The following is a 25,154-nucleotide window of genomic DNA, read 5'->3' on the forward strand; positions in this document are numbered from 1 at the left end:
ATATTCCTGGAATAAATGCTACTTGGTCATGGTGTATAATTCTTTTTATATTTTGCTGGATATGTCTTCTTAGTATTTTGCTCAAGGTTCTTATTAACAATATTCATAGGGATATTGGCTCGTTGTTTTCTTTTCTTGTGATGTCTTTTTCTGGTTTTGGTATCAGGGCCTAATATTGGCTTAATATAACGAGTTGAGAAGTATTTCCTCCCCTTCTAGTTTTAAAGATTTTGTGAAAGGTGGTTGTTATATCTTCTTTAAACATTTGGTAGAATCTGTCAGTAAAGCCATCTGGGTCTGAGATTTGTTTTGTGTGAAGTTTTTTCTTAACTTGAATATCAGTATTGGTAATCTGTGTCTTTCTGAGAATGTGTCCACTTCATGTAGATTTTCTAATTTGTTGGCATATAATTGTTCATAATATTTTCTCATAGTTCTTTCATTTCTTTTTTTTAAAGATTGATTTATTGATTGATTGATTGATTTCAGAGAGAGAGACAGAGTGGGGGAAGGGGCAGAGGGAGAGAATCCTCAAGCAGACTCCCATCTGAGTGTGGAACCCAATGTGGGGCTTGATCCCAGGACCCTGAGATCATGACCTGAGTTGAAATCAACAGTTGGATGCTTAAACAACAGAGCTATCCAGGTGCCCCAGTTCTTTTCATTGCTATGAGACTGGTAGTAATGACCCCACTTTCGTTTCTAATCTTAGTATTTTGAGTCTTCTCTTTTTTATGAACCAGTCCAGCTAAGGGTTTTTCAATTTTGTTTATATTTTCAAAGAACCAAAGTTTGGTTTTGTTGATTTTTTTCCATTTTTTTCCTTTTTTCTATTTCATTAATTTCTTCTCTAATCTTTATTGCTTCCTTTCTTCTATTCGCTTTGGGTTTAGTTTGCTCTTCTTTTTCTAGTTTCTTTTTTTTTTTTTTAAAGATTTTATTTATTTATTTGACAGAGATAGAGACAGCCAGCGAGAGAGGGAACACAAGCAGGGGGAGTGGGAGAGAAAGAAGCAGGCTCATAGTGGAGGAGCCTGACGTGGGGCTCGATCCTGCAACGCCAGGATCACGCCCTGAGCCGAAGGCAGACGCTTAACCGCTGTGCCACCCAGGCGCCCCCTTTTTCTAGTTTCTTCATGTAGAAGACTAAGTTATTCACTTGAGGTCTTTCTGATTCCACCACCATCCCCAGGGTTTGTTATTGTTTGCTGTTGTTGATGTTGCTGATGCTCCTGCTACTGCTGTTTAGTGACTTCCCTGAAATATTCTTTAAAATCTGTATCTCTTATTATGTGTGGACATTGAAGTGTCTGCTTGCTCCCCTTAATAGTTGAACAGATATTTCCTTAAATTCTTGGGCCAGTAAGTCACACCAGCTTTTGCTGTTTAGTGACTTCCCTGAAATATTCTTTAAAATCTGTGTCTCTTATTATGTGTGGACATTGAAGTGTCTGCTTGCTCCCCTTAATAGTTGAACAGATATTTCCTTAAATTCTTGGGCCAGTAAGTCACCCAGCTTTTGCCTTTTCCTCTACCCCAAGTCACTGTATGTTGGGGACTGCCCTCAATGCTCAGGCAGACAGTTTACAACTCTTTTTTTTTTTTTAAAGATTTTATTTATTTATTTGACAGAGATAGAGACAGCCAGCGAGAGAGGGAACACAAGCAGGGGGAGTGGGAGAGGAAGAAGCAGGCTCATAGTGGAGGAGCCTGATGTGGGGCTCGATCCCATAGCACCGGGATCACGCCCTGAGCCGAAGGCAGACGCTTAACCGCTGTGCCACCCAGGCGCCCCTACAACTCTTCTTAGCTTTCACCTCCTACTTGTGCAAAGCCTCGAAGTCAGCCAGTGAGAACATAGGGTCTTCTCAATCCTTTCCTGAGCATGGGCACAGCCCAAACTTGTGCATGTGTGTAGCCTTTTAGAGTCTCACAAAGATGTCAGAGATTTTTTAGATTCCTCAATGGACACCTCATTTTTCACCTTTTCCTTTTAAGTTTTTTTGGTCAGCTTTTTGCTCCAATTTTTATTGCTGCCTCAGTCAGCTGCTATGTTAAACAATTGTCGATGATTGTTTTTGGTAAATCCCTCCAGGGAAGAGGTTTTTCATACAGAGAAGGCTCTGAGTCAGATCAGGTAAATACCAGTTTGTTAGTGTGTGTTTTCTGGGAATTGTCAGATGAGTCAGTAATGACAATTATCCGAGAATGGTGCTTTTGGAGAGCTCCAACTCATTCTTCCCTTCCAGTGGCTTCTACACTGCTGGCTTTCATTATGGCTGCTGGCTGTTGGTTTTCAACACTATCGTGGAGCCAAAGATGGAGGTTTGAATGAAGCAAGTTAAAATGCCACGAAGTTCTCTGTTCTTACCAATATTTAGCTGTTTTTCTTTATTAAATGCTCCTCAGAGTTTTGCAAGGCTTTGGTTAATTTCCAGGGTTCTGAAAAAGTTGATTTTTGACAATTTTTACTAGTTGCTTAAATGGAAGAACAGATTTTGGGTGGCTTTACACTGCCACTTCCACTAATGTCCCTCTGTTGGAAGTTGAATCTGAGTCTAAATGTTTTGCTTTTATAATAATTTTTTAAATGTCTCTGTCATTAAACTGAAGGTTCCACAAGAGCAGTAATTTAATTTTTCTTATTGACCATCATATCCCTCTACCTAGTACGATGCAATGTAGCAACCCCACACTATATATTTGATGAGTCAAGGAATCAGTGAATGTTTTCCATAACCAACCAAGAGTTAAACCCAATGAAAATTTTAAACTAATCAGTTATCTTACTCAGCTCTTATTGCTGTATTTTCTCTATTCTAAACTGCCATAAATTGTTAAATGCACTATCAGTTCAGAAACTAAGGAGGAGAAAATTAACATTTTAAATGTCTAAATCAATCGTATGTCACATTCTAATTTGAGAAATGTTTTAAAAATGTGAAAACAGTGTGTGCCTTAAATTTGGAAATGTGGTAATGCTCCTGCATTGGAAAACCCAGAGCTAGTGCACTAAGTTTAAAATATGCAGATTATGACCTGCTGAATGAGGAGGCACACGCAGGGGTCAGCACGTAGCTGCTTAGACATCTGAGCTCCCACCTGGGGAATTAAAAACTCCAGTCCATTTTGATTGAAGGCACAGTTTCAATACACTCACACAAAGGAATTAAAGTCACAAGATTTCTTACTTAGAGATCTTAGGCCGGGGGCACAATGAGCTGGGAAAAGGGCAATCCTCCACCCCAGGTCATGAATGTGAGCATGAGATAGAGAGCAGGATAGCAAGGACCTAATAGCTATAAGGTGGTTGGGGCAGAGGTCACTAACTTTTTGAGGGCTCAATTCTAAGCGGTTATTTTAAAAGATGTTCCAGGAAAAGCAAGGTGGGAACATGTGGCAGGAATCCTAAGTTCAGTTTTTCACCTAAATGTCCAGACTCTGGGTGTGAGCAGAGTTGTCATACTGTAAAGTGGCTGGGAAGCAACTCAAAGTAGCTGTTTTCTCATCAAAACTTCCTATATATATAGAAAAGGAAAGCAAGGCTCCAAGGTCTGCAGCAATCTTCCCGAGATCACATTACCAGCATGCAGCAGAGTCAGATGTGAACCGAGATCTGATTCCAAACATGGTGTCTTTAGCCATGAATCTATAGAAGAAGAAATACAGAGTGGTAGCCAGGCACACCAACTTTGGAATCAGAAAAACGTAACCGTCTTAGGTGGGACTTAGTGAATGCTAAGAACTAGGGTAAATGGCTGTCCAGGGCCTTCAAAAGAGAGCTTCTGAAGATTCCATTGTCCCAAACGTCAGCAATGTGGCCCTCATTCCTGCCACTGAGATGGTGCTGCTTGTACCTGGGTATCAGCATAGGAATTATGTTGGGATATGCCACAGCCCCTTTGCCTTAGAATGGGTTGCAATTAGGCCAAAGAGTCTGTGCCTGCGCCATATTTGCTAGGAGGAAGCTAAATCACCTGACCCTACCTTAGAGTGAATGTAAGCGCCATGGGGTCTTGTTTGTCTTGACTATCCTTATTGCTCCATGATCTAGCCCAGTGCTCAGTACTCGGCTGATATTTGCTAAACGAATGAAATATGTTGGGCTTTGAGAACTCTAAGGTTTCCATAAGTCATCTCTAGCCTAGAGTGTCCTACCCACCTGGAGACTTTCAAAAGCTCCCTGAAATGCAAAATCCCAGGAGTCCACAAAAAGAAGGTGGGACCATGATACCCACTGCCCACCCCCTAGCTGTGCTCCCTGAGGACAGATTCTTTAGCAGTGGCAATACAGCAAACCACACTCAGGCATTTAGATAGGCTTCCTTTAAAAATTGAAGTATAGTTGATACACAATGTTACATTAGTTTCGGGTGGACAACATAGTGATGTGACAAGTCTGTATGTTATGCTCTGTTCCCTAGTGTACCTCCCATCCATCACCACACAATGCTATTACAATACCGTTAACTATATTCCCTTTGCTGTACCTTTTATCCCTATCATATAGTCTTTGATTCTATATATCTCCCCACCAAACTTACAGTAGGTTCTCAGTATATATATGCTGAATTCACTGATGCAAAATGAATGTACAGGTGTCAGATAAAGAGCAGGTCTTATAGTATGAAGGAACATCAGTGCTCTTACTCCCTTTTATCTCTAACCTCGCCTCATCAGGAGTGTTTCAACCATGGGTGTTCCCTTGCCATTGAATCAAGTTAGAGCTGGGGCGTGCTACAACGGTGGTCCTCAGCCTTGGCTCCCACAGTGTAATCATTCAGTGGGCTCCACCCCACACCCAATGAGTCACCACCTCCCCAGGTGATTCTCACGTGCAGCCACGGTTGAGTATCATGAAGTACAGAGAACATCTCATTTGGAGGAGCTTCAGGTTCATTGACTTCAGTGAGAAAGCTTGCTTTAGAAAAATCCAGATTCTAGGGCACCTGGGTGGCTCGGTCCGTTGAGCATCTGACTGTTGATTTCCGCTCAGGTCATGATCTCAGGGTAGAGAGATCCAGCCCCATGTTGGGCTCTGTGCTGAGTGTGGAGCCTGCTGAAGATTCTCTTTCTCTCTCTCCCTCTCCTCTTCCCCACCCCACCCCCACTTGCTCTCTCCCTCTCTAAATAAATAAAAAATAAAAAAATTCAGATTCCAAAAATTCATCCCCAAACCTCTTGGAATCTGTGGAGATGAGCAGAGCCATTTGTAAGTCCCCAAGTTGCCTGACCAAGTAGAGAACCAATGATCTGGCTTTATCTTTTCACTGTATACAGGAGGAAGCAGCAGCCCACAGAAGAAAATGACTTTTCTAAGCCTGTCTCTCTCGGGGCTTCAGTTCCTTCTCCTAAAACACTGTGCTTGACCATAGAAGACACAGAATAAATGTTTACTGACTGAAAAGTTGTTGAATGGCTTTCACCTTATTTCTTAAGAGAGGCTTCATATCCTTGTGCTTAAATTAGGAGGCTCTGGAGCCAGACTTCCTTGCTTCAAATCTCGAGTCTGCCACATACTAGCTCTGTCACTTTGGGCACAAATTACCTAACATTCCTGTCCCCGTTTTCTCATCTGTGTCATGAGAATTACATAGAAACTACCTCATAGGGTTGTAAGATTAAGTGGAGTTAATTCAGTTCATGAGTTGATAGAATCAGCAAAGAAATACAGAGTACTTGCTTTTACCTGTTGTTTACCTGGAATTCAAGTTTAACTGGGTGTCCTATATTTTTATTTGCTAAATCTGGCAACCTTCTCACTTAGAGACTTAGAAGTATGCCTAGCGAGTACTAATAAGTGTTGGCTATTATTATTTTTTGATATTTTTATTGACACCACTCCATTCCAAGCCTCTCAGAGTAAAGAGCCCTTCAGTCCCTTATTAATTTGGCTTCTAGTAATGTTATTGCATGAACATTCAAAGAGAGGATAGATTAGAGCTTTTCATTTCTAAGCAAACACTCCCTCAAAAATAAAACGATTTCAGGTTAAAAACAAGATCATAGTGGGAATATTTAAAATAGTTAATGAGATGTTTTGTGACATTTCACATGTTTGAGAAGCTCTCATTTCCATAAAAGTAGGGTAATTATAAATTATTTTGTGCTCAAAAGAAGGTCCACTCAGTAGCACCTTCTCACTCCAGTTCAGGTTACCAGAATCGCTTCTGGGAAATGAACCCTTATTAATAGAACTTCCCTCTATTTTGTTTTCAAGATGGTGTCAGAAAATCAGCATTTGAATCTTGTATCTACTACTAATTAGCTGTGTGTTTTAGGGGCCAAGGTATTTTTTGTTACAGAAACTTTGTTTTCTTATTTTGAAAACAGGGCCACCATATCATGTGGTCTCAGATTCCTTTAAAGGCTGTTGACTCTACCCTCCATTTCCCAGTGGGGTCCCGTGTCTGAGCAGAAAAGGCAACCAGCAGGGCAAGAAAGCAAACACACGTTGCATTGCTTATTACCAGCCCGAGAGTAAAACCAGACAGAATCCATTGTTTTGGAGCCCCAGAGCACACAGTTTAGCCCGAGGTTTTCAGCCGAGGCTGTCCATTGGAATCACCTGGGGAATTTCCAATTAAATGTTCACGCGTGTCTCCATTCCCAGAGATGCTGAGCCCGTGGGTCTGGGGAGGAGTCAGGCACACTTAAGCCACCTCGCTGTTGCTAGTATGCGGCTGGGGCTCAGAGCCGCTGGCCTACCGGGCCTTTATGAGCTCAGCTTTTATCTTCTCATGTTGCTCTCAAGTTCACCCCAAATCCTCCAAGCTGGGGTTCACAGGATTGCATGGCATATTGCTCCACATCATTTGATTTCCGCTTGCCTGCGGCTCTGCTAATTACGGTACAATTAGCATGAAGAGAGAGCCTCATGCAGGGTCAGCTCAGAAGTGGCAGTGGCGTGGAGTTACTCTTGGCTGCGCCCTCTGCTTCTCTTAGCTGGACACCCTGTTTTCAGCTCTTCTCACTCTTGAGGTCACACGAAAGTAAAGTGAAGCCTCCCCACACCGTGACTTACAATCTCGCTGTCCAGGATGCGTTCTCCTCAACCCACCAGGTTGGTACATTTCATGTCTTTTCTTACTATGAAATAGTTTGAATATGTGAAGAGGATGTTAATTTAATAAACCAGCGAGCAGCCACTACTGTCTCCCAAAGTGAACGCATTGGACGCTTTGTTCCTTCTTTCCTTGTGGCCTTCCCTACTTTCGTTTTCTCCCAGGTGTTCTCACCCCTATAAAATCGGTGAGCCCTGCTCTCATCCATGATTGAGCCCTTCTGTATAAACAAGCATTAATGAACAACTTAGGATATTGTTTTGTATGTTTTTAAAACCACACGTAAATGAAATCACATTGAACCCTATTCCGCAGCTTACTTTTTTTCACTTGGCATTTTGTTTAAGATTTATCTAAATTCAGTTTATTCATTTTAACAGCTGTCTAATGATCCATTATGTTAATATCTAACACTTTATTTATCCATTCTAGTTTATTTTGTTTCTACCAACATAACACTTAGAATATGTCTAAACACACATATTCATGTATAAATGATCTTGCTGGTGAAAGAGTCTACTCTCTCAGGAAAAATGTGTCATTATACACCCAGACGTATGTGCTCATTGACACATTGCATGCTTATCCCACTGCAGTCCTGTTTTAAATATCCCTAAAGCTTAATTTCTTTCTTAATTTTAAGTAAAAAGAAACATTAGAAGTTCTAACATCTCTTCCCATATCTCAGTGGGATTTTTTTGAGCACATCTTGCTTTGGAGGCCATTGCTTCAATCAAATGCATTTTATATATTTATTAACGTTTTCCCATCCTCCAACATGAGAGGATTCACTTCTGATCAATACAACTCATCATCATCTCACCAGCTGTGTGTGTCTTTAAAAAGTGCTCTCTCACTGATAAAACAAGCCCACTGCATTCCACACATTCTCTCTCCTCATCTCCACCGCCTCCCCTCTCCATCATGCTTTAAAAGCTGTACAATCCAGTCAGGTTCCAAGCTCCCATTAATTTCTCCTGATAGCTAAAAGTCACGTTCCTTCCAATTAGCATGTTTCTGTATTTAGTGGTGCAACTAACATAGTGTGAGGTTGATCTGTTGTAACTCCTTGGATAAAAGTTACCAGAAAGAGCCTACTTACACTACTAAAATTCCTTGAAATGCTCCCCTTCCCACCTCACTGTGTCAGAAACTATCTCTGGCTCCCCAAGGGCTGGAAAAGGGGTTGCAAAGTCATTCCTGTGATTCCACCTGCTAGAGTCCACAGCTCAGATCTGGCTGATTAGAAATGCCTTTGCAGGTGATCTCAGCCTAGTTTTAAGAACATGTTGATTGACTTGGTTGATTAATCACTTGAAGCACGGTAGGGAATTGCCAGTCTGTGGGTTTTTTGGAGAAGGCTTTTCTGAATTATAGATGATTGCAGCCTTGACAATATGGATTTGGATTGTAACTAGGGGGCTAATGGTCTGGAAGACTGTGGGTTGCCTGGGGATAAGTTAGGGTTCATTAGCAGGTTAAGTGTGTGTATGTGTGTGTGCATGTTCACGCACACCTCTTTTGGGAGGGATCCTCACTTTCTCAGCCCATTCTGCTAGCTGTTCATCTTATTTTAGGGTTGGGAGCCACATTTCCATTCCAAATAATGTAAAATCTGATAGAAGCTGAAAAATGGATCAACAGACCCATGATTCAAATTCTCGGTTACCCACTTAAGGATAGTGAGAATTTGAACAAATGGCTTAATTTCTCTGTTATCTTGGCTTCCTGTTCTGAAAAATGGGGACACAGATAATATTTTCCTCTTATCATTGTGAGGATTAAGTGGGAGAATGTGAAGTGCTCTGTGCAGCATACGAGCTGAATAAATGGTACCCATGGGTGGCATCTACTCTTCAGCTGTTTTATGCATCTTGTTTGCTCGAATTCAGACCTCAGCATGGCTGGATGCCACAGAGGAAACTCTGCACGGTGCCTGGCATCCAGCAAGCACTCAACACACGGTGGTGGCAAAAAGCGTGATCTCTGAGTGGTTGTTGGCACTTACTGTTGGACATTCTAGATGTTCAGCCTCGTAGTTGGTTTAATTCTTTGAGTTTAAATTTTGTTGATTGGAACTCCTTGTTGTACTGCTTTGACAGCTGATTTTTGAGATTATTAAGATCTTTGAGAGAGGAGAGGCATGGCTTACACGTTAACTCAGATTTTTTTCAGCCTAGATCTTTGCTACTCAAAGTGTGGTCTGGAGACCAGCAATATTGGCAGCACCGGGGAACTTGTTCCAAATACGGAATCCCAGCACCCTCAGAACCTAGTGAATCGGAATCTGTATTTTAACAAGGCCCTTAGGTGATTTGTAGATACAATAAAGCTTGAAACCGATTTACCTAAATATTTATACTACACATGAAAACATAGCTCCACTGTCCTAGATAGCTGTGTCCTCTGTTTGTGCATGCTGACTCTGTCTCTAGCAGGCACTGTAGGAAAGTGAGTGGGCCAGACTCAACGTTACATTAAAGCACTACCTGTTGAGTAATCTGCAAGATCTTTTCAAATGACATGAGCCACTTAAACAAGTTACTGGCTATTTTGTCAATAGGTGAATAGCTGATGGCAGTTTTGTTCACGCATTTTTCACATGGCCCTTGAATGATCATAATTTTCCAGGCCCACTGCCAGACAAAATTACCAATATTACCCCATGTGACGATAACACCAAAGTAGGGGCTCCGTGCATTTCAATTTAAGACAATTTAGAAGACTTCAGTGGAGCATTTGTTTCCTATGTGATAAAACTTTCCTTGGGGGAATTTCTTGTGGTTATGATGTCATTTCACTGATGCCCTCGAGTTTTTCAGAGGTTCAAATGTACAGGCTATCCATGAGGTCCCACAAACAGACACAAACCTAGGAGTCATTCTTGACTCATTACCATCTTCACCATCATCATCATCCCCATCTTTATTCTTTTTGGCACATAGTTATGAAGTCCAAAGGTCCTTGTGTGTTACCATCCACTTCCGTCTGCTTCATTGTTTCTTACCCTAAACAGTTCATTTCTTCATTCTTACTACACAAGGACTAAAACCTTAATCCTGACGTTGCCAGCAAATGAGTGTGATGCTCCAACCAAAGAAATTAACCAGATACAGATACTTTCATTGTAACTGACATATGCATCATTCAAAAAGTGGTTAATGTCCAGGGGAGGAACCTATTCAGAGAGCACAATTCCTTACACTTAGAGAATCAAGCCTCTTCCAGATGTTGATGAGAGCATAAATGAAGTATGAAATAATCTTTCAGAAGCCTCTTATCATTACATTGTCTATTTAATAGAAATATTCCCTGGTGTTCATTATAATTGGGTATTGTCTGTTTAATATTGTCTATATGGTATATTGTCTGTTGAATAAAAATACTGAATGGTGTTAATTATATTTGGGTGAAAAGAATCATCTTGCATATTCGTTGAAAGACATAAATCACCCAAATTCTGCAAGTTGAGTGGATGCTGAATGGGGAAATATCTCTTGTTGCTTGTTCTAAATTTGCTTCTCTTTATTTTCTCAGGGCGTCTCTTGTCTTTGTGTGATTCAGTGTCTTTAGCAAAGAGACAATTGCTTTTCCCTCTTCCTTGGAGCATGTGAACATCAGAGAACTAGCCTGTCCTCCCTCCCCAGATTCTACTCTATTTCATATTTTTGTGAAGGACCTAGTGGACACAAGTCTTTCAAAGGAAGCCCAAGCTAGTTGTAAAAGGCAGAGTAGGTCTGTCAGTGTGGCTCTAAGCCAACAGCAGTAAAGATAAGGGACGTGTCTAGAGTGGAGGTTCTCAAACTGGGCAGATCATCAAAGATACGTGTGCATTTGGGTCGTGTTTTAGTATAGATTTTTAGCCCCATGCCTAGATCAGGGGGTCCTCAAGCTTGAGCATGCATCAGAACTCACATGGAATGTTAGTTAAAATACAGTTTGCTGGGCCCCGCACCCTGTTTCTGATCCAGAAGGTCTGGGAGGTTCAGAGAATGTGCATTTCTCGCAGGATCCCAGGTGATGCTGATGTTGCTGGTCTGTGGACTGTCCTTTGAGTACTTCTGCTGTACAAGTTCTGAGTCGGCATATTCCGAGACTTGAGAATGCACATATCTACCATGCATCTTATGGAACCATGTACCCAAACGTTCAAGACCACCAATGCAATGCATGCTTATTCTGAAGCTAGCACTGTGCTCGATTCAGCACAAAGGGTATAGTAAGGGCAGGTCCCACTTGCCTCTGGAGCCTTATCCTCCATGATCCCCTAACCCTGCTTTGAGTCCCAGCTCTATCAAGCCTCTTGCAGTTCTCCAAATTCAAAGCTGGCCTGCACCTTCACATCTTTGCACATGGTTTTTCATCTCCCCAGGATACTCTTCCCCATTTCTCTGTTTCATCCTTCAAAATGCTGTTCCAATGCCATATTCCTCAGTATCACTCTCCCCTAAGGAGATTTTGTCCTTCTTTAAGGAAACTCTTTCCCTTAAGGAAATTACACTTTAGAGGCCATTAATGAACTACAGATTGTGATACCGCCTCTGTATTTTGCTGGAGCTTACACATATTTCAATGTTGGGCTTATTACTAATACTGAAATAGTTGTTTTCTTATGCCTTATTCTCCCCTTAGACAGTGGCCCCTTGGAGCGCCAAACCCGCATCTTTTCATCTCTGTGTACCCAGTTCCTACAGAGAGTTGGTCATATGCTTGAGCATTTTCCAAATGTTTTCTGAGTTCAATATAACAGAGTTCTTCTTCCCAAAGGGAGAACAATCTTATACAAACACTAGTGCAGCAGATGTGAAAACCTTAATTATATTATTAGTTGGCATCGGAATTCCTTTTATATATTGGAACTCTTTTTGTTGAGAGACATCCCTTGAGAAGCCACTTGCAGCTTTAAGTAAAGCTCAGAGTGCCTGGACTTTAGGGAAAAAAAGTTAAGGCAATGAAAGAAAAGGCTACGTGGCTTTGCTCTTGAGGTAGAGGGAGAAGGAACACAGAAGAAAGGGAAATAGAAGAGAGAAAGTGAAGTGTTAAAGAGATTGAGAGAGAGGAAACTGCGTCAGTGAAGTGGGGTGGGGCTGAGGCAGGAGATGGAATGAAGTGGCCCGTAAAAATTCTCTAGTCCCAGGAGGACCAAAGTATTTCAGTAATAGTTGAAGAGCTTTTTTACTACTTTGGGAACTTTTCTGTTGTCTGCCCTGTGCACCCTGTAATTTTCAATAGAATTCACCACTCACAAATACCTTTCTACAGGTGCTTTTGTTAGTGTGTACTTTTGAGAAATAAAGGAAGAGGCCGAGTCTGGGGTCTGGGTTAGCACAATGAAGCCTGCAGCCATGATTCACGGAACAGTGGCAAGATGATGTGACATGAAGTGATTCCGTTGAATCAGCATGCCACTTGGTCAAGAAATACCCACTGGGCATGAGTAAGTGCTGGACACTCTTACAGAACTAGGGATACTGCAGTGAATCCATCGGAAAAGTCCTTGATCCCATGGAGTTCATGTGCAGGGGAGAGACATTTAATGTAACCGGGGTGCTGAGTGCTAAGAAGGAAAATTAAGGAGGGAAAGATGATGGTGTGGTGATGGTACATGATGGTCAGAAAGCCTCTTTGAGGAGGAGACCTTGGAGCAGAGACCTGAATTAAATAAGAGGGTGAGTCATAGGCTTTCTCGGGTAAGAGAGCTTGGGGCCATGGGAACCAGTGCAAAAGGCATTGAGATGGAGAATAGTTGGCCAAACTGAGAGCAGCAAGTAGCAAATCTGGAGCAGAGTGAGTGCTGGGAGGAGTGGAGAGGAGGGGGGTTGGCCAGACGGGAGGGGGCATATCACATGGGCTGTGGAACGGCAAGGAAATCTGCATTTCACTGTGAATGGGGTGAGGTGTGGGATGGGGAACCAGTGGAGGGTTTGGAGCAGATAAGTAACATGATCTGATTTGATTTTGGGTTTTTTTAAAAATCTGATTTGAATTTGTAAAGGCTTTTTCTGGCAGCTCTGTGAAGAGTAGACCATAAGTGGTAAGGGGGTGGGGAAGGACAACGGAAATGTTGAGGAAAGCCATGGAATTGAACTTCCCCTGGCTATGGAATTGAGGCTTATGTTCATCTTCTATAGATTTCATGTGGTTGGGAGACACTCCGGACACTCAGATTCAGTACTGCTACTTCTATTATTTCCTATTACTACTACTACTAATAGTAATAATATTACTACCATTACTATTACTGCTGCTGTTGCTGCTGCTAGTACTACAGAGTCATAAACATAGTAATAATAGTACTACCATTACTATTACTGCTGCTGTTGCTGCTGCTAGTACTACAGAGTCATAAACATCCATTATGTAGCAGAAGAGTGATTTGCATATATTAACGATCTCATTCACTTCTCTCAACAACCCTATGGGATAGGAGCTATTTTTAATCCATACTTTACAGATGAGGAAACTAATGCTGGGACATGTTCAGTGAGTTGCCCAAGGTTACATGATTATTACATGATCGCAATGGGGCTTGTCCTTAAGCTTTTCTGACTCCAAAGCTTGAAATTCTTATTTCTATTCAGTAATGACAAAAAGCAAAAAATTAAGTGTGAATGCAAACAATACATATAGGGGGAATAACCAGCTGAATAAAGGCTCATTCACTCAGCAAGTCATTTATGTGAGACAACCGTAAGAAACAGAGGAGACATCAGCAGGAGTGAAGGCAGAGGGAAGAAGCCCTGTGAGAGGGAGTGCATAGAGGTGACGGAGTGGGGAGGAACTGCATGGGGGGAGGGGGTATGATGCCTGCGGAGATGTACAGGTGGAAAAGCAGAGTGGTTAAGAACATGAGCTCTGTAATGAAAAACCACATCAACACTCCAGGTCCCCACTTACTCACTGAAACAACCATGGGCCAGTTCCTTGACCTCCCTGTGCCAAGACTTTGTCATCTGTAAATGGGAGTAAAAGGAGTACTGTCTCTATTGGGACGTAAATGAGATAAAGCACAAAGAGCTCCTACATAGGATGCTTAGCGGAGTGGTGCCTGGGTGGCTCAGTCAGTTGGGCCTCCATCTGACTCTTGGTTTCTGCTCATGTCATCATCTCCTGGGTTGCGAGACTGAGCCCTGCATCTGGCTCTGCACTCCACAGGGAGTCTGTTTCAGGGTTCTCACCCTCTGCCCCTGTCCCCACTTGCTCTCTCTCTCTCTCTCTAATATTTTTTTAAAAGATGCTTAGCATATAGCAAATACTCCAAAAAAGTTCAGCTATTATTAATTTAGAACTAGATAAAATTGAGAAACATTTAGGATTTTTTGGTTGATTAGAGGATGAGAAGATTATGACATGAAGGCTTCTGGGTTAAGCAACTGAAAGGATGTTTGTGCCCTTAACTGAAATGGAAGACCCAGTTGAAGATTCAGACTTTTTCAAGACAACATAAAAATGTTAGCTCTAGAGAGAGGAGTCCTATTTCCCTAAGAATGAAAGAAAGAAAGATGGGCAAAGAGATATAAAAGAAATGAAGATGGTGGATTTTCTCAATCTTTAAGGGAGAAATGGAATCATCCACAAGTGTGGAAAATGAAGGAGGAACAGAGTGTGTCGGACAAAAGTAAGAATAGTTAACACAGCTATGATGTTAACGTGAATCTCCCCCAAACAAAACCTGAGACAAGAACTTGGGTGCAGGTAGTTAATGTGACAGTTTTGCTCCAAAAGTAGGAAGGGAGAGTAGAGCAAATGAGCTGAGAAAGGAAGGAAAGTTGATAAAGGGGGTGTTCTATTGAGCTGATTACCGCGATGGACAACCAGAAAGTATCTTGCTGGGGATCCTCGGAGAAACTGTGGCAGATAAACCTCAGAATGTCCCCTCTTGGGGGCATTAGCCACTGACTCCCATCTCCCATTGGCTGAGGGTTGTCCTATCGGTGTTAACTCCCCTGTGTTTCTAGGATCTGCCTCTGTGTGCCCTGAGGGAGCTGCCACCATTCTGAAAAAAGACCCGGGACAGAAAAGTGGAGAGACACAGTGGGGACTTGAGACAGGACATGGGCCATGACCCTTCTCTGTAGCTAAAGTCAGAACTGGGCTGAGGGAAAGTGACACTGGGCACCAGTGGCATCTGCTAGAGAAAGTAGTGAGTGATAAACTTCAGATCTTACAAAAATTCTGAAATGCGTAAGTGCCTTTAGTATCATTTAATATATGAAGAGCTGCAGCTCAGAAGGTGAAAGTAAGTTGGCAGATGGGGGTTTAAACCCTTACGAGATGGAATCCAAAATATACACACTTTTCCCACCTACCGTGCTGCCAACTTTCCAAAAAACAAAAAAAAAAATCTATTAAAATGGAAATGGGAATAGCACTAATGGGCCAGTTCTCCCCAGTACTAATTATTGGAATTTTGCTGACTTATTGTTCTCCAGACCAGAACCTAAAAATACCCATTTCTTAAGAGACTGGATACACAGACTCTAAAGAGGAAAATGACAGCCACAGAGAATCCAAAATTGGATACCCTTCTCCAGCTGAAGTCCAATGAATAGGAGTTGCATTTCTCCACCCAATCAAGAAATTCTTTACCTCCAGGAATATGTAGCTATTAAAGTTCAGGCTTCCAGCCTCAGAGGAGGAATTCCCAAAATTCCATCTGTAATCTGCTTAGCTCAGCATATGCCCAGTGAAATGAGGTATTTTTCTGTTTCCCTCATTCCGACAGATCTTTCTAACACTATTTGGCCCTGAGACACCTTGTCTTCTAGATCTGTCAACTGCATAGTGTTTTCTTTTATCTGTGCAGAAAACAGCACAGAAAGTGGGTGTTCTAGCTGCTGTTGACAGCTGGAGCTCATAGCCCTCAACAGTGTGACTTAGGCCAGGCATAATGTGCAGGAGAGGGCTCCAATCCTTCTCTAACCTGACACCATTCATTGGATGATTGAAGCACTTAGAATCGTGCTGAATCTGTGAGCATTCTGAAAAATAGAATAACGTTCTCTTGTGATCTTTGTGTCCTGCAGTATGAAAAGGAAAAGAAAGGGGAAAGGATGGGTGTGTGTGTGGTGGTCGGGGCAGGGGTTGCAGGGGATTTATTGAGCATTTACCTATGCCAGCTATATCCTCTTAGATTATTTCATCTAATTCCCACAAGTTTGCAACACATCCAGGAAAATTAGGGTGAATTTTTAAGGTTCAAAGACCCATGCTCAAAGCCAAGATTTGGACGCAGGTGGCTGACTTTAAGCCCCGACGGCAAATATTAGCACGCATGCTGCCGCTTCCTCTTCTGCCCTCAGGTAGACATCACTAATCAATCAGGCCTTTTACTCCACCGATTTTAGAATCCTTTTCATCTCACTGTCCCACCCACATTGTCATTACTAATGAAGCAGAGAGTAGTAAGAGCCAACTGAAATCCTTCCCAAATGGTAAATACCAAAGATTTGCCGGCAGAGGAAAGATCTCTTTCTTCAAGGGAGGCCATACCCATCACAGAGGCGTTACCATCACCTTCCAGATCAATCTGAAAGGTCATCTCAAGATGACAGTTGCCCCTACACTCCCACCAGGATCTCCCTTTGATTGTAACAAGGAGGGCTGCACACAGCTGTCCTTCCATCCCCCAATGGCAACCACTGACAACATGTCAATGCATTTCCTCCTTCCAGAAATGTTACTGTTCATTTGAACTTAACTGTGCTCACATTGCAGCTGCATTTCAAATCCTGATCTCCCATACCGTAATAAACTCTCCATTTGTTAATTTTTACTTCTGCCCCAGATCTATGAAGTCAGAGAAATCAGACCATGCATTCCCTTCCTGCACCCTGTGGCACAGAATGCTTTTTCAAAGGAGACTTAAGAATGGGCACTGCTGCTCAGCGTGGGCAAGGTGGAGGGTTTGCGGTGAGTGAAGAAATGCTTTGGTGTTAGAACCTGGAGGAGTTCTCCTTCGTTGTCACATCCCCCCTCCATGCTCATGATTGATATTAATCTCTCCAGCCTCCTTTGATGTCAGCAAAACCATTTTATTTGGGCAGTAGCCAGAAGGACTGTGGCTGATTCACCACCTGTTGTCATTTTCCCTCCTTCCTCCAGCAGTGAATTTAGAAGAACTCTTCACAGGGTGGCAGTGTGTTTGCTAGGGCACTGCAGTTCCCCGTGTTTGATCTCATGTTTCTTGCCTGGAGCTTGTATTTCAGACTAGAGTAAATTATTTACTGGTGTAACAACCACGTCTTGTATTATTCAAAATATAAACCTGATGTATTGGAGCAATCAGACCTCACCAGCTGACACTATTTATCCTTTGCAGATATAGACACAGATCAAAAGGATGAATCATAATTATCCCAACACCTCCATTTTTCTAAGAGCAAGAGGGGGAGATGCAGTTTTCTCTCCTGACTATGAACCTCAGGAAATGAACAGCAACTTGGGCTAGTGTCTGTTGACTTCTCCTCCCCAGAGCCATCGCAGCCTGGAAAGAGAAGGGTGGCCGGGGACAGTCAGCTCTGGGGCTGACATTAGCACTGTCCTGGCTTCCTTCCTTTGCACTTTCAACGGGCTTGGCACATCAGCAGTCCTTGGTCTGTACTTCTGCTCCTCACAGTAGGCGGTACTTGTCTCGCTTCCTTTCTCTTCTCTGCTTCTCCGCAGTCCATGAGCTCCTGGATGGCAGGAAACCAATGTACACAGAAGAGAGTGCTTATATGGAAGCAGCTAGCATTTTCTTTCCTTGGTAGCTTTAACGTTGTCTGGCTAGAAGCCTTTTTTGTCCTCCTGCTGGGCAGCCCACTTTGGGATGGAGAAATTAAGTGACTAGAAGCAGGCAGTGTGGGTAAGTGGCTTAGAGGCTAGGCTTTGGAGTGATGTAGATCTGGGTTTGGGTCCTGGCTCTGCTGCTTTTGCTGTGTGACTTTGAGAATATTACTTAATCTCTCTGATTCCCAATTTCTTCATCAGTATGCTGGGGATTGTTATGAAAATTAGTTCATATAAATTCATATAAAAGAATTCACTCCTATAAAGAATGTAGCATAGTACTTGTACATAAGTGCTCAGTAAGTGATAGTCATTATTACTGTTTGGGAAGATCCGCAAGGCGTTTATAGGTCCAAGAGATACTGCGGGTAGAAGGTATGAGGACATAATGTTCTCTGGAACAGCTGGGTTCTCTGCAAAATGAAGTCTTCCTCGATCTGACTTTGGCAAGGCCTCTTTTGGAGAATGAAAGGGATTCTGTGTAATAAGGAGCAACATCTGAAAACCAGCCATTCAGGGAGTCATTCTGGGTTAATATCCCAGTGCTTGCCCTTTAACTCGTCGCCTCCCTCTCTCTCTCTCTGCAAAAATGAGTATGGCAGTTAAGCATACCTTAGAATGACTGGTGCCTCTGGGGCCTGAAGTCACGTCTGGAAAGGATCCACTTCTGCAAAGGTGTCTCTGCATTTAGGGTGCAGAAGCACAGAGCCGACGCTCCCAAGGATGGCTCTGAGAGGACTGAGCCCTGAAGCTGGATGGGTCCAGGCTCAGCTCAGTGGACATCAGTTTTGGGTCTTCCAGAGAGCGCTAGTAAAAATAATGAAACCCCTAAATTCTGCAAACCTTCTAAGGAATTCAGTCTGTTTTCATATGTGACCTGGTCCCTCCTATCCAGACCAGATAAACACGAGACCCCTTTATCTGCTCATCTAAATCGAAGTAACCCTCCCTACATGAGATTTATTACCACATTTTCATGGTTCTAAGGCACCCCATTTGTAAGACACATCACTGATTTGATAGCACATTTCTGGAAGAAAAATACAAAAATAAATGTGCACATCAATTGTCAGTTGTGCTTTGAAAAAAATGTTAAAATGTGGAAAGATGTACAACTTGGAATAGAAGAAAAAATTAGTCATGCTAACTTAATGGGCACTTGTTGCAACAGAAATGCTCGAGCTGTCATCGGATTAGGAAGCCCAGCAGTGGCTGTGTAGTAGGAGAGTTCCCAGCCCCCCATCCTTTGTCTATCTCTGTTCCACGGTCCTCATGAACCCTGCACCTGGCCTCCAGAAAAAGCTGGTGCTTACCTGGTGATATCACACACATCCATATTATCTGTCCGCTATGACTCCAACCTCTCTCTGCAGCTAGATGAATTTTTTATTTTCTGCAGAAAATCAGACTGCTAACGTAGGAGACTTCTGCCCCTTTAACTCACCATGTGTTAACGTGGTGGTGATTAAGACACCGTATCAGGCAACAGGAAACTCTACATTGATGACTGCTTTGCAAACCTCATTGGCATTTTGCTGGAGGGAACTAGAAGGACAAAGGGGGTTGATATTTACCATATGAAATTCTCCATGAGAATTCTATGCCTCTTATTTATCTCTTTGGTTAAAAACCAAATTTATTTCCTTGGTTAGTGGCTGCGTGTGAGAGGGGAGTGTTTGAGTATGACCTTGGGGGCCACTAACCCACCCACTGTGGGTATCCACTGGCAAAAGGGGAGTGTTAGTCCATATCAGATGGAGAGTGGGAGAGAAGAGCTGCGGAGGTCACAAAGCATACAAGTGAGGGAACTGTGTAACAGTTAGAAGGATGAAAGTTATTCCACGCGTCTTTCTCTTCTCAGACTTATCAGATCTACAGAGGTATGTCAGATTTCCATGATGGTTGTACATAAGCCCACTATCCTGAGCATCATCTGATTGGACTGGAGCTGATCACATGGTTCAAATAGGGCCAATCAGATTCTTTCTAATAGAATTCAGAATCCAATCAAGCAGCAGCCTTTTAGTCTCTATCTGTGGTTGGCTAAGAGTGCCAGTTCCGAAGTCCGACACCTGAGCAGCGCTCCACCACTTGCTAGCTGTCCTTAAGCAGGTAACCTAACCGCTGAGCCCCTTTGGTTCCTTACCTTGAAAACTAATAAGGGCATGGCAGCGCCCACACCATCTAAGATGCTTGGCACGCTGTTCTTTGCATGTAAAAAGTGCTCGGTAACTACTAACATTGTTTTAGTTTCCTATGAATGCCATAACAAGTTATCACAAACTTAGTGGCTGAACACAACACAGATCACTTATTTAACCATTCTGTAGGTTAGAAATCCAACACTGCTCTCACCCTGTGATTGTGTGATTAAGTTGAGCCCACCTGGATAATCCAGGCTAATCTCCCTACTTTAAGGTCAGCTGATTGGCAACCGTAATTCAATTAGTAATCTTAATACTCCTTTGCCACAAAAATGTAGCACATTCACGGATTCTGGAGATTAAGATATGGACATCTCTGGGTAGGCATTATTCTGCCTACCACAATTATAAAAAAAAAAATTGGGAGCTCTGGGGAAATAGTACAAAGTAGAGATGATGAAAAAGAAGCAACTCTGCAGGAGAGTGAAGACAAGCCAGACATGTAGTGTTCTGGGGCCTCCCAGTTCCCCAGCCCAGCCCTCATGGGCTCCTATCTTCATCCCTTCACACGGCTTCCTGAAACGCCTCATGGTCATTACAGCAAGTTCTCTCCCTCCATTAAAAAGACTTTTTTTTTCTTTCTCTTTTTTGGCTGACTGGCTCAAGCAAGCTTAAGTGGGTTGGGTTGCTAATACTTAATTAGGGGTGCCTTGGTGGTTCAGTTAAGCATCCAACTCTTGATTTTGGTCATGATCCCAGGGTGGTGAGGTCAAGCCCCACTTGGGGCTCTGTGCTCAGTGAGGAGTCTGCTTGAGATTCTCTCTTTCCCTCTCCTTCTGCCCCTCCCCAATTCTTGTGTGTGTGCGCGCACTTGCTGTCTCTCTCAAAATCTTTTTAAAAAGTTTTAACAATTGGGATATTAATAAGATGGAAATGTTCCCAGTAATAGGGTTCTGTCCCACAACTACTGAGCAATGAATCCTATCACAGTGACCACTGATATAAAGACATTACTCAGCCAGTGTTCATCTGCTCTTCACTCTCCATGTATAACATACCATTGAGGCACACACCACAGTTGGGACATCTTGGGATTTGGTCCTCGGGTGATGAGTTTGTCTCCTTTTTTAGGTACAAAATACTCATCTAGAGATGACCCAGGCCTTTTATGTCAGCCAGTGGCATCTAGATACATAAAATTATACCACTCTTTGATCACCAACTACAGGATTTTAGCTGAGCCAAGTCCACATTCATATCTTTTCTTTGTCTAGGAGTGTAATGCTCTCTTGAAAGGTGTTCTCAGGCTTCCTCTTCCACAAAGACATTCAGGTGCAGGATTTCTGGAGTATTGGCCTTGCAGTGTGTGATTGAACTTGGAATCGGGTTGTGGACAGACTTGAGGAAATGTGCATTTGAATCCTAACTGTGCCTCCTATAAGCTCTGGGAGCCCATGCAAGCTACTGAGCCTCTCTTAGCCTCAGTACCCTCCTTGTATAAAATGGACATAATGTTTCCCAACTCAAAGGATTGTTATGGGAATTAAATGAGAATTTTGTGCCTGACCTAGAGCCTAATGCACAGCAAATGCTCGAAAGTGGCAGCTTTCACTCATTTTATTTGGTTGAGCCAGGAATTAAAACACATCTCAGGTAGTACCTTTTCTCATACGACCAAGAAAAGAACTAAAAGGAAGTTCAAGAAGTACAATACATGATTTTCCTTTGGTTATTTATTTATTTTTTTAAAGAGAAGTAAGCCTTTATTTCCTCGTTCACAAATAAAGCTTGCTGAACCAAGGTGATCCTTTGGTTCTTCTTGAGTCATGAGTGAATGCAGAGAGTAGAAGAAAACCAGAAAACCAGAGATCTGAGTGCCATATCTGTATAGCACAATGTGAATAAATTTCAAAAACCTGATGAAATGGAAGAAGGTAAGAAACAAGATGGGATTTATAGCATAGTACCATTTATGTAAATGCAAAACATGCACATACAAAGACCATATTTTCTCAAGGGTACAGGTGTATTTTAAATGTATACAAAATACAGAAGGTGACTTGAAGGATATATATTATGTTCACTAGTGTGGGTAGCTGGTAGAGAAAAAGAGGAAATAAAACAGGCTCCTACCACTGGATGATAATTATAACATGCCATGAATGGGAGAGTATGCCATTTCCTCTCTATATATTTATATTCTATATATAGTAGGATAAATATGAATTATTATAAAACCAAGATCTAAGTAATGACCAAAACAGATCTAGTGGCCAAGTCCACAATTCCATCATTCCCTTCTGTGTTCTTCCCTGAACTTAGTGAGTTAGGAAAACTCCGATTCTGCTCTGTGATTCATACTCAGTGAGTTTCTTAGGTGATGTCATTAAAAGTATAATAATTATAGGGTTTTCCTATGAATGGAAGGGTACATATTAGTGGTAGAATGTCATTTGTCTCCACCAATGGTAATGTTTTGAAAGCCATGGGCTTTGAGACTAATAGTGACCCTAAGGCTGTGGCAGAAAAGATCGTGGTCTTCAGTGCCCTGGACTCTAAGCCAACTCTTGCTTTTGTACAATGAAACAATGATTAATTTCATCCAAATTATCCTTTCTCTCCCTGTTAATCTGCCATGTTTTTCTGAACATTTTTCTATGGATTAGTACTGATGCTCAGGGTTCCTTGGAGAGAACAAGCAATGTAGCAAAAGCCTCCCAAGATGTGTACCGATGCTCTTCTCCTATTGATCTAATTAAAGATCATGATGCCTAATATAATTAGTTCAGTTGGCCTTTCCGTCTGGATGGTTCTTACACTTTTAGGCATGTAAGCACCAGAGCTAAATAACTCTGGGATAATGAATTGCAATTCTGAAGGAAATGGCTTTCAGGGTACAAATATGTGAATCAACTAGGACATTAATTATAGGATTTCCTTTTTTTCCCCAAGCAATTGATGCTTATTTTCATTCTAGACTTTTTTCATCTAGAGGCCAGACACCCAGTGCCATTTTGTGGATCATGCTTTAAATTCTTGACTTAATGGACTGTCCAGGGCACAGGTGTATGGCTTAATAGTTTAGTTCAGATGATATCTAGCATTTTATTTTACGGTACAACAGATGAAAGGGGTACTGGGAAAATGGACAGGTCATAAGAAAGCAAAAGTATATAAGATCTGGATCACATATTAAGGAATTGACTTTGTGGAGAGAAGAATGAAATCAGTAGGGCTACTGGGAGGTCTGAAAATTTGATGACAGCAAGATTAGGGAGTGCTCATCTGAAATTTTCCAGTTTCTCAATTAAGTATAAGGTAATGAGAAAAGAATGGGTTAATGACAACGATAATAACAATAATATATTATCAATAGACAACATCCATTGAGTTCTTCCCATGTGCAGGGTATTACTTTAATCAATTTTTAATATATTAACTCTTAATCTTCACAAGAACCTTATGAAGCTAGATTGGATCTTGGAAAGCACGCAAATAAACTCAGTAGAAAAACATTGTAAGATGTAAAACTAGTTTCCTGGGTTTATTTTCTCTCTAGTGTTTTTAGGGGCTCAGGTGTAGCACAGAGAAGGCAGATGGCTTACTGCATCTAGGGTTGGGTTTTGCCAAGCAAATATGGTATGGAGAGAAAATGAGTCAGGGACATTGTGTAAGTGGGCATTTGGAAGCAGGCAGTTGCAAGTGTTGGGCCATGAGATCAGGATAGAAATGGGAGAGAAAAGTAGCGGGGGAGGGCAAATGAATCTGGAGAAGGCGGTGGTGTGAATGGCCTAGAGTCATAGTGAAGAATTATGGTATCAGACGTAGTTGCCTCTGAGCTGGAAGAATAGGAGTTTGGGGTCATGGAATCAGAAGCTGGCATTTGCGATGTTTGTAGATGGAACAGTGTTCAGTGATATTGAGTTCTAAGACCTGAAGTGGTAAAGAGGAGGTGAAATGATAGACATGGTCAGATTTGTGTTTGGGAAGATGAGCAGTAAGCAAGGGGTAAGTCTGGAGGCAGGGAGAGGATTGGAAACATTCTAGTCATCCTGGAGAGAGAGAGCATGGCAGCTTGGCTAGGATGCTGGTAGCGAGGGTGCAGATGAGGAAGCAGGTGGACTGGGGAGATATTTAGCAGGTAGAAGGGTGGATGAACTCAGTGGGTTTGACTGAGTGGGGAGCCAGGGAAAGGGATGAAGCAGAGGGGTGCCCAGATTCTAAGTCCTGGTTTTGACAACTGGGTGGAAGTTGATTGGGTTCAATCAACACACACACACACACACACACACACACACACACACACAAACAAACTGGGAAGGAGAAAAACAATGGATCCAGACTAGACAGGAAGAGCTGGGGATACTTTAAAAGGTTTAAGATAAAGATTTCTCTTACATATAGACAGGATCCTCAGTTGTTGCTTTCAATATTGCATCTCCTGGAAGGAAAGGTTTGCATGTGCCCAAGTCACTAAGGAACTCAAATAGGCTCTGTGGGAGGAGAGAGTATCAAAAATGGAGAGGGGAACACAGAAGCCGGGAAAGGCATTGCAAGGACAGAAGTTGAGACCCAGCAGAACCAGGAATAAGTGAAGAGGTGCTCCCAGGTGAGGCTGGGTAGTCTGCAGGGCCAGAGCATGAGTAACAACAGGCAAAAACTGCAAACATCCTTTATGTTTCTCTGAGCTCTGGCCATCTTTGTTGCCTGCGCTGTGTATCCTCATGCTGGAAAATCTTAGAAGAAGAAAACCCTCAGGATTTTCTCAATTTCCATCTCCTTACAACAGCATGGAGGGTCTCATTGGGTTGCAGATAAGAGAACCCCACTCACAGGACAGTAAACAAAACCTAAGAATTCAGTGGAAGAATAGTGAGTGTCTTTGATTGAATCTGAAGAAAAATATGAGAAAAAGCAGCTTTCCAGAAGGACGAGGGTGGGGACCAGGACAGCTCTCGAATCCCAGCAGCAGGGCTGTGTGTACCTTCACTCTGCGGCTCTGCCTATCCTTGATACCTGTTCATTTGCTTGGTGGGTATTTACTGAGTATGTGTTAGGAGCCAGGCATTGTGCCAGGTGCTGGGGATACAAAACTGAACAAAAGTAAAGATGACCCCCATTCTGATAGAGCCTGGAGACTGCTAGGACATGTGGTCATTAATCAACCAGTCATATA

Source organism: Ursus americanus, chromosome 2 (genome assembly GCF_024610735.1).
Source record: "Ursus americanus isolate L20-20 chromosome 2, mUrsAme1.1.p, whole genome shotgun sequence".
Lineage (NCBI taxonomy): Eukaryota > Metazoa > Chordata > Mammalia > Carnivora > Ursidae > Ursus > Ursus americanus.